The following is a 13,490-nucleotide window of genomic DNA, read 5'->3' as shown; positions in this document are numbered from 1 at the left end:
GTTTGGGTTCAATATATGGAGCCAACAGTTAACAAAGTAGTTTTATTAAGTAGTACTTACAACAACACTGCATTTCTCTTGGAGCTCCTTCAGTCAGCAAGACTCCACCCCCTCACCCCATTCTTCAGGGATCATCTCTAAACTCTCATCCCAATGTTTCTTCTAAGGAAATGTCTCTAGATTACTACAATCACTACAGCTGGTGTACATGGGGACTTGGTAGGGCAAAATGCAGAAAGCTAACAGTAGGTGTTGCCAAATACAATGACAGGCAGAGCTAGCAAATTCTAGTTTTGTCTCCATCCTCCTCAGGGATATGGATGTCTTTGCAGAGGATCCCTAGTCAAGGTTTACCAACAGCACAATCCAAACTATATCTACTCAGAAGTAAGTCTTGTTGAATTGTATGTGGCTTAGTCCCTTAGTAAGTGTGTTTAGAATTGCAGCCTTCAGGGGCATCCATCTTTACTCCTGAGTGCTCCCATCTAACATCACAACACTAGGCTTTCTCCTACAACGGCCTTCTGGTGACTGGCCTGGCTTGAGGGCACTTAAATGCTTCTTCTTGGCAGAAGCAAGTAGGCTACATTAAATGTTTCTTACCCAGGCTGGTGAGAAGGAATGATCCTGTCACTTCAGCTGGACCTGGAAACACCCTCATTTAGCTAAGATTTCTACCTTGATTTCCAGTCAGATAATTTTTTTTTGTTTGAGTGGTATGCTCCAAGCAACTGTGGTTGATGCTTAATGTATCATGCTTAATGACATCATTAGGGCCCATCCCTGAAATATCAGGGTTTGGGATGCTTCTGACCTGGCAACCCTATTTACAGCATAATAATGATGATGATTGTGATAAAAAACAGCCTGAATGGGCTAAAACCCCTCTCTTTTACTAACATTCTAGGTATGCATGGAAGGAAGAGTGGGTGATACAGAAAGGTAGGAGAAGGGGGTGGAAAAATCCCTTCCTACCTTCTAGGTGGCAAAGTTCAAAAGGTTAAAACTTCCTATGCAAAATGAGTGCCTGGTCTGCTTAAAATGTATGAATTCCAATGTTTAGGGGGGAAAGGCTTTATCTTAACCCAGCAGCAATAAAAACCCCAAAGTAAGAGACTTGGGGTGGGGTAGGTGGATGCACCCAGCAGTTTTTTAAAAGTTCATGTTTTTCTTTATAGCTGTAGGACTTTCTGAGTCAGTTATGCAGGCTCAAATGAGTGGCAGTTGCAAGCAAGGATTTATTTGTTTCTACTTCAAAAAGCCAAGACAAGTTGTGGAGAGTGAGAGTTCTGTAATTGCAGAAGGACAGTGAATTCTCATGACAGCATCCCATCTACATCATTAAGCAGTTTGGAGGCAGCAGGAGATAAATGTGTAGACACTGAATTCATAATTCAAGCAATATCTCTGACAGTGAGAAAGGAGAGTCAAATGGTATAGAAGCAGAAAACAGTATTCAAGCCTGGCCAGATTATTCTATAATCTTAGAATTGGACATGGCTGTGACTATCACGAAGGGGCCCTGCATTTCTGAAATTACCATTACACTACTGCCCTCTCGCCTTTTGTTTTGCTGCTAGGTTGAGAATGAGATCCTTGTTAATGCCTTATTCCACAACAACAGATGCCCCTAGGCATCAGCATGAAAGAGAAGAGTGTTAGCTACTGAGAAGAGTCTTTTCAGTGAATGACTCACCTCCTTTCACTCTGACTGGCAATCAGCAGGAAAGGCAAGGAAGCATGTTAGAAGACTTCTCAGTGGCCAACAACTCCCCTTGTTGATTGGCTTGTAGGATGCTGGAGATGTAGGGACTCTGCTAGGACCTGGCTCCCAAAAAAGTAAGGGGTTTAAGACACCCCCCATGACCCTGGATGACTACATCCCTGGGTATGACACTAAAGTTATGATCATTTTATCAGGTCAATAATTTGTTTGTTTTGCAGTATGAGAGAAAGAGCAAAGTGATAATGTAGGGGGCTATGAATAATAGTTTTCTTATTGATTATTTTTCCTACAGTGTCCTACCTTGCCTGTGATCCTCATTCTGGATTCTTTCCATATACTAAAATGAATGTTAGCCATCACACAGCAAGAAATAAAAAGAAAAGGAAATAGAACAATTCAACACTGCAGTGAGTAAGTCGTACAGATTTTCATTCCACCAGCAGTATTTGGCAACTGCAGACCACACAAACATAATTAAACTGTCAGTAGCAAAAGTTATTTAACATGCTGTTTTCCACCAGTTCCCTGTATTTATCTTCTCGGTTGTAATTCAAACAGGTTAAAAAGCTACTCTAAGTCTTTGCAATACAGATAGCAAAAATTAACTGGGGATTATATATTACCAAAGCAATATATTTTTCATTGAGTATATTTAATCTTCCAGAAGGACAAAAGATGGATTTGTGTTTCCTACCACCAAAATGAAGACTAGGGTCATGACCTTTACCAATTACACTATATGCTTAAAAAGCAGAAGGTTAACCCAGTGTAATGGCCAAAGTGCAAAACAAAAGCCTCCTCTGGAAAAGTCTGCTTACACAAGGCTTTCCCTGACTGAAGGTGGATTTTTCATAATTGCAATCACCTTATAATTACTTAAGTGATCCAAAAAAAAAATAGCCTGTATAGTAATATGATCCTTGAAGAGTTAAATATTAGAACTTTGTATTATAGTCTAGACTCTACCGCTTGGACTTTCCTTTGCTCTGCTTTTCAGTTTCAGTTGTGTTCTCTACCCAGTCAGCAATAAAGGAGCATGTTTGCCTGCACTAAGAAGTAAAGGTTTGTTATTCTGCAGTTATTGTGATGTGTAGAGCTGGATCGGGTGCTTATTGCTAAAGAGCAGAGCTTGGAAAAGTTACCTTTTTGAACTACAGCTCCCATCAGCCTAATCCAGTGGCCATGTTGCCTAGGGCTGATGGGAGTTGTAGTTCAAAAAAGTAACTTTTCCAAGCTCTGCTAAAGAGTGAAACAAAGAGATAACTTAAAATGATCAGGGGGGAAATCTACCCTAAGTTATTGTTTACTCTTTTATATACTCACAATCATAGTGGCTGTTTTTTCTTCTTTTTCTAGAGTACTTTATGGCAAAAGATCAAAACAGTCCTGGGGGAATAGAAACACTGCTGTGCACAGCTAGCTGGCTGGCCACATAGGCTGTAACTCAGACCTAATTTCTGATTTTCCCAATGTATGCTACTCACCATATGGCCTTCTCAGGGTTTCTGGGCAGAAAAATCAATCCAATCAAACCAGTTTAAAAAGATTCCAATTGCTTTCCACAATTATTTGCCAATTGCTTCATTCGTCTTTTATAGAGCAACCAATTAAAACATTTTCCCTTGATTGTCCAATAGGAAGGAAATTCTAAAAGTCAGAAATAAGAGGAGAGGCCCTCAAGGAGGCTTTAGTAAACACACCCTGAAGTATTTATTTTCTCTCTACCCTTCCCTAAACATGTGGTATGGACAAGTTTGTTTATCAGGTGGAATCTAAAACAGATACCTAAGCCAGCATCAAAGCCAAGCTCAGGAGCTCACTCTCACTGTCATTTCCAAAGTAGTTCATTTCATGAAGAATTAGAACACAGGGACAGACCACAGGTGAAAGGGGACTGTAGCTATAAACAAAGTCCAACTTTTGAGTCTGGCGTTCCTGGGGAAGGATGAGACAATTCAACAGATCATTCATGTAAGTTAACACATTCTCTTCATGTAGGAATGAGGGGCCTGGCCCTCACATCACATCCTCTCCACCAGTAAGGGGAGGGGGATTGGCTGAACAAGGGAGGCTGGCTACAGGGTTGATTAAACCACTTTTATCCATCAATAGCTTGTACTGTTCCTGGTATATCAGTCCCAAGACCCACAGCAAGCATATGTAGGCACTTTACACATAGCTTAGAAGTCCCTATAGAGATCCCTTCCCTTCAGTGCACATTAGTGGGGCAGGTCCCATTCTTTATGGATCATTCAGAGTATGAGTGCCATACTATTGCCCAGACCCTTCACCCTGATTTCCTGAACTGCCGTGCTGGTGTTAAGACATGTATCTGTTGGGAATCTGAATGTGTGAACCTGCCACCCACATATCCCATTAAACAAACCTCCTTGAGAGAAGGGGGATCTTTTGCTAGGGATAAAACAAGGCGTGGTTGTCCTGGGAGACCAGGGTTCGAAGGCCTACACAGCCATGAAGCTCACTGCGTGACCTTGAGCCAGTCACTGCCTCTCAGCCTCAGAGCAAGGCAATGGTAAACCACCCCTGAATACTGCTTACCATGAAAACCCTATTCATAGGGTCAGGGCATGCTGGGGCCCTGGCATGTGCGTGCACATGTGTGCATGCATGCACACTTGCATGTGCAGCCACATGCGCACCCCACCTGTCTCCTGTCTTTTGCGGCTGTGTGGGCTGTGCGCACAGCACTACCATTAACCAAGATGGTGGTCAAGGTTTTCCTAAGGGGCTGAAGCCTCTGCCGCCATCTTGGTTGATGGCACTCATACATACTATGCACGCGCATCTCTGCTATCAACCAAGATGGCGGCAGGGACATCAGCACCTTAGGGAAAGGTCATCCGCCATCTTGGTTAATGGTAGCACTGTGCATGCACTGCATACAGCTGCAAAAGAAGTCAGCAGAAAAAGGTAGGTGGAGTGAGGGAATAGTGGGTGGCTCGGAAGCTCCGTGGATCGCAGAAGGGGCGTGGGGGGCCCTCAGGGGCCCTTATAGCCTCAGGGGCCCTCAGCCAGGGTCCCACCTAACCGCCTTTGGAGCTGGCCTTTCATAGGGTTGCCATAAGTCGGGATCGACTTGAAGGCAGTCCATAGCCCTGAAAGGTGCCTAAACAGTATGTTTATAACCCAAGAAATGCAGGTCCAAACCAGACTAAAGCAAAGTCTTCTTGTATTAACAGAAAAGAGAAGAATAGCATTACAAACTTACTGGGTGTGTTGCAGCATTAATCATTAATACACTAACCCATTCATAACTCTACACTAAAGAAATAAAAGATCCCTATAAGGAGTGACAAGTAAGAGAGATTACCTATCCTAGGCCCAGGAGTGGGCAGTGGAATACAGCTGAAGTGATGTGAAGGAGCTCTGACCAAAAAGCAGGAAGGAATCTCTTTGCCTCAAAGTTTGCACCGAGACACAGACTCCCTTCCCGGTCTGTGGCCTTCAGTCCTGCATTGCATTCCTTAAGAGCATAGTTACACATGTTGGAGCTCAGATTGCCCCCTTGGATCTCAGAAACTGCTCTTAAATGCACTTTACCTCTTATAAATCAACATGAAAAGGAAGGGTCTGTGTATGAGGTGACCTGATGATGTGTGTGTTTCTTGCTGACAGAGAAACTCAGGCTACTTTCTAATGCTTTCTTTAAACAAAGGGATCGTTCTGCTGAGCTTGAGCCAAGAAATGAGATAACATTTAATTCAGGGTCTTTACATTCCTCCAAAAGTGCCAAAAGATGGTCCTTGCTTCTTGTCCTCATTTCACAGTACTTAAGAGGGCACAAGGAGTCAGAAAACAGGGGTCGTAGGGTGGGAATTTTAGTCCAGAATACTCCAGGGCCTTGCCACCCCTTCGACTCCAAATGAACCAAAGTGGGGGTTAGCCCAAGCACAAGTAACAACTCCCCCCATTGAAAAACATTTGGATATACTTATACAGATGTTTTTCACATCTTATGTCACTGCGTTCTGCACTGGACCCTTATGCTTTCTTCCATCTTATGTAACTGTTTCATTTGGGACTTTATCCATCCACCTTACCATGGCAATCGTAATGATAACAGCCAATGCGAAATATCAGAAATATCACAATGGGATGGGTTATAGTTGAGAGAACTCCCATGGCATTTTCACTCCAGCTGAGTAGAGGTCCCACAATTTTGTGCCTATATTTCTAATCTTAGCTGCAATATTGCTGATATTGTGGTATTTATACTTTACCTGCTATGTGACTTTTTCTCCTATTTGCTTAACTATTTCTAAGTGTTTCTGAAATCTAGGGTGTGAAATCTAGAGTCTATATGGCAATGCAATAGGTTCAAGATTTCATGCAATGTTAATATCACATCTTAAAACAAATAGCTGAAACATTGCAAAAACTTCAGCTAGGAAAAGCAATCATGCCATTTGCTCCCATTGACAAAGCACATGCTGACACACACATTGACAAGCTTATATTGACAAGCTTATATTGCAACTGGTTGTCATATACAAACATTCTTTACCCACATAGACCAATGCAAAACTGTTCTTTAAGACTTTGTTAAGAAAACCAAAGAACATCACTTTTCTTGGGATTTGAAAAGCAAAATCCCATTCTATAACACTTGGTTTATGTAATGAAAGATAGCAATGGTTAGATAATCAAATCCTTAAAGTACAATGCATGAGTATTCAATCAAATTCAATAATACAATGAATATCCACCAATTGTGGAATAAAATTTTTTTTTGTGATCTTGAAACATACTGCAGGGTGGTTTATAAAGGGATCATCCTCAGGAGACCGGATGGTTATGTTCAGTGGATGCTGAATTGAACTGTCTATGGTTTGTTGATGCTAGCCAGAAAAACTTCAATAATGAGAAGAATCAACCCCCTCCCCCCAAGTGACTGTGGTAAAAAGTTGCAAGTTTGTACCATATCTTTGCCTTGAGACATCTTGCCAAAAGAAATACTGGTGTCCACTGCAGGATGATGACCAAAGTAGACTTGTCACCTGCTGTAGTTGGGAGAGAATGAAGCAGGCCTCTTCACTGTTATTGTAGCAACACAGAAAAACGGCATGCCAGCTCCATATCTATGTCCTGGTTCTGGAGCAATTCATGTTAAGCAAAACTTTGGTATTGGCTTCATGCCAGTGATCTATTAGAATCCATCAAAATAATAAAAGTATTCTGTGGGAAACACAAAAAAGAAAAAAAAATTCTTTGAAAAAAATGCTTCCTTAGAAAAACATAAAAATACATTATTTACTGCAGGAAAGAAAACATAAAAATAAAATATTTTCATGGCCAGAGGTGAGACTTTTGAAGAGGGGTGGAACAATACAAAGCTAAAATTGGAGCAACCAATGGCTGCTCTGCACTTAGGCCCATTATTGGTGTACTTAGGCCCATTATAGAATTAAAAGCTTTCAGACAGACACATAATGATACAACACAACCTTTTGGTATTCCATAGCCGCTTGCCATGTGCGAGTGATGCACATGAAAAGTAGTCATGGAATTCTTTGATTATGGTGTTATTGCCTGACTTAATTGCCATCAGAAACTGGTTCAATTGTGGACATCAAAGTCCACAGATACTGGGTGCTCTAAGTGATAATTTGGCTATGAGGTGTTTCACAGATTAAATTCAAAAAGCTTTTTCCATTTTTTTCTTCAAAGTGGGACAAAGGAAGAAGGGGTGTGTGTTACTTTTTCAAGCTTGTTATGGAGTACAGTGTGGCCTTCAGTGTTTCAATCACAGTGAAGATAGAACTCCCTTCCCACAAGTTGAAAGCAGAATTTCTCACAGTGCTTTTAGACTGTGCTTGTTTCCCTGACCAGCAAAGGAAGGGGGGGGGAGGTAAAACCCTCATGTTCCCTTTTGCTTAACATCTAGATCCACAGGATCTCTGGCCTATATGATGACTTTACATTTTCCTTTTCTCAATACCTTAATCAATTAATTTGCCCCCAAGACATTCCTTAACCACCACAAATAGTAACTGACTCTTTATTCTTTTAACTCTTTTTTCTAAGTATCTCATACCGTCTGTCTACATCCTGTATGCCTCAATCTTCAAACTACCCCTTTCAATGGGAACTGGGGTTCCTTCACCATACCATCCTTTATCAAAAGTGATGTTACTATGCTTTTACCTGCTATAGGGAACCTTAAAACACTTCCATGAATGCTTCTGCAATCCCTTACCACATCCTCACATCCTTTCTCCACTAATCACTTTTTTAGACAAACTAGGCAAACCTTTCCTTTGTATTAACAAAAGGGGAAAAGAAAGCTTGCTTATGGCACCATTTAAGCAGTGCCAAATTTACTTGATGAAAAATAAAGAAGCACGGGTCAAACAACAACTCTTTACGGCACGTTGGTAGCCATAGACATTCTTTAATAATAGACTGAAGTGTCAGTCCTTGAAGGATACCATATTACATCTTGGGCAATGAAATCCTGAATTTGGAATGCATGCAAACAACTAAACCCGGAGGGAGAAAGTACATCAGGAGGATTGTCCTTCCACTCCTTGGTTACAAAAAGTTGTACCTTCAGTGGGGCACAAAGAAAATATTTAGTATTGCAGGCATCTTTGTTGATGTCTCTGTAAGTCTTACCCTCATGTCTTTGTCCACTACCTGAATGCACTTTCCCTGTTTCTTACCATAGGTCATCCAATGTCTGTAACCATTGGGATTTGTTGGCTTACCTGCATCTTCCCATTTCTTAGACTGAGAACTGCTTACAGGATCCTTTGCTGCTTTTGTGTCCAAATCATTTTTGTGTAATGCATTTGAATCTGAGCTAGAAATTCTTTTCCTTAATTTTGTGCTTAATTCTGATACATGTGGGAACTTCCTCTTTTGGATTTCTCTTGCTACAGATGCAAAACAAAACACGGTTAGTAGCACCAGCATATAACATTCCAAATACAATTGTGCTTCCATTTCTACCATGGCAGGGAGTGTCACTGGTGAACACCCTGTTTGCAGAGCAATTGCTCTGGGTTCCCTGTTACTCAGACTGCCAGGGACTGTATGCAATAACACATTTCATCAATGCTAGAATTTGCACACACAATGGAGTGACAATGGAGAAAACTGTTCCCTGTTGGAACCAGGGCTTTGCAATCAATCCATTCCCATGCAGATAGCATCAGAAACCAGCTGCTGTTTTGGAAGCCAAATTGCAATAATTTTCAAAGTAAATTCAAACTCCGGATAGACTCTTCCTGAAGCTAGAAGCCCCATGCTTTGAGTTTTGTTTTGATCCAACGGCTGTTTGCAAGCAAGAGATTGTTCATTAGGAAAAAAATGTTCATTAGGAAGAGACTGTGGTGTAGTAGACCCAAGGGAAGCATTCAAATCAGTATTTCTTTCCATGGAAGTGGGCACATCTTGTGTGTTTTCAAGCAAATCTGAAGCATTTAAACGAGGGCCTGCACTTTCAGAAGGCGTTTTGGTATGCTCCTCTTTCAGGACATTAATAGGACTTTGCTCAAAGACTGGAGTCTTCCTGGTTTCAACTGTTTCTGGGAGGGGAATTTCAGCATCTTTTGTTAAAGAAACCTTTTCCTTTTGTACCAAAGAGGGATTTACACTGTGATCAATGACACACAGTTTTAGGAGAGAATACGTAGACAAAGTTTATGAGGTAATGCAGATCCACACAATGCATTTAAAGCACATCGCTCACATTTAGAGCACATGATTTCCCCCAAAGAATCCTGGGAAGTGTAGTTTCCCTCTCACAGTTATAGTTCCCATCACCCTTAACAAACTACAGTTTCCAGGATTCTATAGTGGGATTCATGTGCTTCAAATGCATGGTGTTGATCTGCCCTAGTATGCTGTGCATTCATTAGTGAATTGAAAAGAACAATTTTAAGATATACTTTCTAAAACAGGGTTGTAGCTCAGTGGTAGGGCATGTGCTTTGCATGCAAAGGTCCAAAATTCAATCTCTGGAAGAGATTATTGTCTGGAATCCTAGAGAGCCAATGCTAGTCCATGTACTGAGCTAGATGGTACCAAATGGCCTGACTAGGTAAAAAAGAGGAAAGAGACCAAAGGCTCACAGTTACTCCAAAATTTATTTATGTATTTTATTTACAACATTTGTATACTGCTTTTTTTTTTTAGTGCTATGCTCCAAGCAACTTTGGTTGATGCTTAATGTATCATGCTTAATTACATCACTGGGGCCCACCCCATGACATAATTAGGGCCCACCACTGAAATCTCAGGGTTTGGGATGCTTGTGACCAGCAACTCTAATTGTGGCTAGAGCCTTAGTTGCAACAGTTTTAGATCTTCACCCAACTGTGGCAACAGAGACCAGGGTAGTTAGTTCTGGGAGGAAGCTGCCTCAGGAGAGCTGAACTCACAGTTCACAAGCTTACTAACACATTGTACCTGTACAAAGAAGCCTATCCACACATGTATACTTTGTATGCTCCAGTACTCACCTTTGATGCATTTGCAGCTGCGTGTGAAAAATCATTCTCAACTTTGACACCTGGGTTGACGCCATACAGGTGTTCAATGGTTCATCAGCAGGGAAAACACTTAGTAATCTTGGCTTTTGAAAGTAACATATTTGAAGGAATTTCAAGTGAACAATTCCTCTGCAAGTCTGCAGAGAAATCACGGAGCATGAACTTTATTAACAGTTCAGATCACTATGGTAGGATGACTTGCATGATATACATTTACTTCCTAATCACTATTATTTAGTTTACACAACTATTTTGCATGTGGAAAATATTGTATTTAAATTTATTTGCTTTTTTGTAAACTTCACAAGTCAGTTCCTAATTAAAATGCATAAATTGGGGTTTTGTTTCTTGTCATTACCTGACATTACCTAACTTACCCCCCCAGAAACCTCTTTTATAGTGACCAGTGCCCCAACCATTCTGCCTCCCCACATGAAAATTGTCCCCCTACACTCCTGGTTAGCAAGTAATATTAATAATACTAGCTTAACCAAGTTCCTTCTTTTTAAGCCCCTTAAAGTCTTTCTTGACTCTTCCATAGACAGGAATAAAACAGGTGAAATGAAGATGAGCAAACATCTAACCATACTGTTTAGAAAATACTGAGCTAAGAAGAAACAACAGGTTGAAGAGGACAGGGTGAAAAAGGCAAAGATGAAAGGTTAACTATATTAAACTTAACATGAGAGTGAATATAACTCATATTTTCATCCTTTCTCTTAATATCTGTATGAGATAATGGGCAACAATCCAATCATGAAGCAAAGATTAGGCAAGCCAGTCAGGCCAGTTCATTTTAACTAGGTGAAATTATGTACTAGGCACTAGTATAGCGATTTCTGGGATCACAGTATCTATTTTTTAAATCTAATATTCATCATAACTGGACTTAAACAATCAACTTTGGGTTTGTCTAGTCTTCTGGACAGCAACCCATTATTATTTACTGTTAACCTGTCATTTATATATAAAATGTGAATCTATTTTCATAATGTGTGTGTATGAACAGCATCCACTAGATGGCAAGCATCACCAAAGCTGCTTGTCAGCCATCGCCAATCCTCTGAATCTGTGAATGCTACAGCATGATGTATCATATTGTACTCCAAAAATAATTCTTGCACTTCAGCATTTAAAGACCTTATATGATTAACTACAGAAGTCTAGATGAGGTCAACACATCCCTTTATCTATAGCTGCAACAGAAGCAGCTTCCTGGACACTGCTTTTGTGCAACATCTTTGTCCTTTAACCTACCATTTCTGACGCTACTAATTCATATATATGGTCCTTTGTCTCTGACTGAGCTATGAGAATACATATTCGGTTGAATAATTAAATAGAAATTCACAGCTTCTTGATACAAGATGACACTTCCCATATGCAGCTCCACAGAGCCCTATGTAGCCAGCAGTAGAGGATCACTTAGTTGCCCATTATTTCGTTGGATAGAGCTTTTGCACTGAACACAAATTCACATACCACAGCACTCTACTACACTGGAAACATTTATTTGCATCTTTGAAATGGTTTAAACAGTTAAACATACAAAAACGCTAGCATTTGAGCACACTTTCAAAAAATAATAATGAAGAAAACATGAAAAAATCAGACAGGCAGCAGTGATGTGGACACCAGGTCATCCATTATATTTGTGTCATTTATCCCCTCTGCTACTATCCCTACCCCCAAAAACAATATTTTAATGGGAGACTTCACATATACTATGCATTACAACCTGGTCAGCTTAAAAGCCAAATACTTGCAGAATGGAGCAGCAACTTTTAAAAGATGGATTTCTGCTGAAATTGTTCCCTTGTTAATCTCAGCCTTCTGTTCCAGGCCAGCAAATTCTTTTTTTTGTTATATGTAGTAGAATCCAAAACAGAGGCTGAATAAAATAATTGAATAGGAAGATAGTATATAGTTTAGCTACCTCTCTCTCCCCTCTGCTTTTATTCTCTCCCTAGGGGAAAAGCTATTATTCTTCCTTATGCTCAATCCAGTTGTTCCTCCTGGCAATCATGTAAATCTTGGCATCTGTCTCACAGCAGAACAAGAAGTCAAATCAGCAGGAAGTTTCTTATGAGAGCAACAGGCAGCCATAAAAGAAGAAAAACCCCAAACAATTGCTCTCAGAAGTGTTGCATTTATTTATTTATTTAACTCCTTGAGAGATAAAAGGGCCCCTTATTCACTGAAAACACTTAGGTACTCTTGAAAACAGAGTGCCTTTGATAATTGGTTTCAGCAAACCTAGTGTCTCTGAAAACATGCTGTCTCTTCACTTGAAGGGGTTCCGTTTCAGATCTGCAAAAAGAAGAAAATCTCTCTCTCTCTCTCTCTGTATTTTTCCTATAAATGTGACCTTAAACTATGGGCAGGGATGACAGTTAGGGTCTGGTCAGGAGCATCTGAAAACAGGACCCACCTGCTGATGCCATGTGGTTGCCAGCTGTTGGCTGACAAGATGAGTCTGAGACTAGGGAAGACCTAGCAGTAAAACAGCAGAGCCAGATTAGTGAAATGCTCAGAAAAAAGGAGAAGTTGTGGGGGAGGAATAAGAAAAAAAACCTGGGAAGGCCCTCAAGCAACTAGAAGACCATGTCATAAACATAAAACACCTGAGAGTACCCGAGAATGGCATAATACCTGCTTGACACCGTTTCTGCAAGAGTGGCTGTATTTCTACATCAGGATTGTAGTGTTATGTTAGTATCATCTTTTCCAAAAAGGCTTTTAATTAGGCATGTGCAGCAGCTTTGGATGAAGCCCAAAGCCTGAGCTGAAGCAGGGTGTCTCAGAGGATTTCTGGGTTCCTTTGGTGTGAAGAGGGATACAAGGTGCCCCAAGTCAAAGTGGCAACTTGCCACCGAAGCACCTTGTGGCACTTTGGTGTCTTGGACACAGCCTCCCCTCATACGCATACACTGCAGGCAAGTGTCTGTGAAAAGTGGAACTACTCTTTCTATGCTTACCATACAAGGAAAATGGCAGGGTGGTATGAGAAAGGAAGGGAGAGCAAACCCCAGAGGCACTACGGATGGGGGGGAAGGACAGGCTGCGTTGTGACCAACAGGTTGTGACTGACAAGTCAAACTTGTAAGAAGAGGGAGTGATTTTACCTGGAGTCTCCAATCCTATTGCTTTTGGAGGAAGGATGTTGAAGTAGATAAATACCCTTGTCTCATATGCTTTATGCTCTTTTGCAAGTTCTCCCCACCACAGCTTAAGGTACTTCAGGCCTG

At 40.9% G+C, this 13,490-nt stretch overlaps 1 long non-coding RNA gene across 1 annotated transcript in view; it reads right to left on the bottom strand.

Annotated features, from left to right (window-relative positions):
- Window positions 1–4,615: 4,615 nt before the first annotated feature.
- The window catches only part of LOC133376413 (uncharacterized), a 52,566-nt gene continuing 43,691 nt past the window's right edge, over window positions 4,616–13,490 (bottom strand). The window contains exons 3-5 of the long non-coding RNA XR_009760474.1: window positions 10,213–10,379; window positions 8,455–8,622; window positions 4,616–6,922 (exon numbers count right to left, since the gene is read on the bottom strand). This is a non-coding gene — a long non-coding RNA (uncharacterized LOC133376413). The remainder of the gene's footprint in view (window positions 6,923–8,454; window positions 8,623–10,212; window positions 10,380–13,490) is intronic.

The sequence above is a fragment of the Rhineura floridana genome, chromosome 2, assembly GCF_030035675.1.
Source record: "Rhineura floridana isolate rRhiFlo1 chromosome 2, rRhiFlo1.hap2, whole genome shotgun sequence".
Lineage (NCBI taxonomy): Eukaryota > Metazoa > Chordata > Lepidosauria > Squamata > Rhineuridae > Rhineura > Rhineura floridana.
This window is presented reverse-complemented; position numbering and strand designations above follow the sequence as displayed.